Source organism: Heptranchias perlo, chromosome 20, assembly GCF_035084215.1.
Source record: "Heptranchias perlo isolate sHepPer1 chromosome 20, sHepPer1.hap1, whole genome shotgun sequence".
Lineage (NCBI taxonomy): Eukaryota > Metazoa > Chordata > Chondrichthyes > Hexanchiformes > Hexanchidae > Heptranchias > Heptranchias perlo.
The window spans coordinates 20,578,187-20,579,763 of NC_090344.1; the positions used below are offsets into that span (position 1 = coordinate 20,578,187).

The 1,577-nt window shown below is 43.6% G+C and overlaps 1 non-coding gene across 1 annotated transcript; it reads right to left on the reverse strand.

Moving 5' to 3' along the window:
* Positions 1–600: 600 nt before the first annotated feature.
* On the reverse strand, positions 601–673 carry trnar-acg (transfer RNA arginine (anticodon ACG)). Its single transcript has one exon. It is a non-coding gene; the product is annotated as a tRNA-Arg (tRNA).
* Between the last annotated feature and the right edge of the window lie 904 nt (positions 674–1,577).

Here is a 1,577-nt window from a genome sequence, read left to right on the forward strand (position 1 = left end):
ATCCACAGTTCAGATATAAATATCACACTCATATATACACACCCATAGTTCATATATAACATCAGACTCATATCTACACTCCCACTGTTTATAAAAGAACAGCGCACTGCTACACCACACCCACTTTATATGTACCCAAAGTCTTGTTTATAGTTCTCATCAAAGTCTGAACACTGAAAGTTTAACTGTTTTCCCAGGACTGTCCGTCCTGATTTGTGTTTTTCAGCATCGGATTTCCTGCAGACCGGCAAAGAGAGCAGAATAGCGGTCCTGCCGGTGAATGCTGATTTCAACAGACGCCTCCGCGTCCAGGAGCTCACGGGGGTTGGAAAGCTCTTGTGTCGCACGAAGTTTCTGAAAGGCCCGGAAACAAATGAAGGTCATCAGCGCGGTGTCTCCACCTCGTGCTGCAATGTTCGTGTGTCTGACATCAACTGAAATGGCGGCTTGTTGGAATCACGTTGTGGCCACAGTTTCTTTTTTAACTGAACATAAATCTTTTAAGATGGAATGTTTTCTTTGCTGCTTTGCAAGAAACAATATCTTATTACGAAATTTGATTCTCAGTTCCCCAGTGTCAGAGATAAAATTGCACGAACCCGAGCCAGGTAGGAGTCGAACCTACAATCTTCTGATCCGTAGTCAGACGCGTTATCCATTGCGCCACTGGCCCATGTGGTGATAGTGTGTTTTATTTCATTTTTCATTCAGCATCAACCGACAGGTTGACACAGATAAACACAGCGAAACAGACAAGAGCAATCGAAATGAACCAAACGGCCTCAAACTCCAACACACAGTGGCGAGCATCTGACAGGGATCAGTGAGAGGAGATGGTGAATTTGCAGCTTGATTTGGCTCCGTGGCTTCGCTGCTCAAAGTGCCTGTTTCGTCGGGTCCTTTATTGTCCTCAGCCTCCGATGTGATATTTACCCAATTTGTGAGTTAAGCAACAAAATAACATTTCACAAAATAATATTTGTATTAGTTTCGGAGTCAACAAGGAAAGGATTCCAGAACTGCAGTGCGGAAGTGCTCCTTCGTTGTACAGACGGACCTCTCATACAATGTCTCCGAAACACGTTTCAAGGATACTGTTCCAGAGGGCTGATTTTACAAACTACTTTAGTTACAACCAGCAACCAATCTCCATTAAAAGTTGCGAAGCGAAACTCGTTTCAGAGCAGTTTTCGCTGTTCAGCTTTTGTAAAATTAGTAGAAACTCATTTTGAACACATCATAGTATTAATGAGAATATCAGGCACTTGACAATTGGGATGGAACCGTCTCTTACAATAAGTACAAAGTATAATCGACTACAAAGTGAAAAAGCCAATCCAATCTCTCAGTCTCTCTCTCTGTCACTTTCTCGGTGAGTGAACGTAAACCAGCAGAAGAAGCTAAAACAAAGAACCGAGCAGTTTTGTTTGTTCCCTTTTCCTTCGGGCGAGTACAGTTGAAGAGAATGATTTCTGTTTCCTGCTGGGCAAATCATAGAGTCATAGAGTCATAGAGTTATACAGCACGGATAGAGGCCCTTCGGCCCATCGTGTCCGCGCCGGCCATCAAGCCCTGTC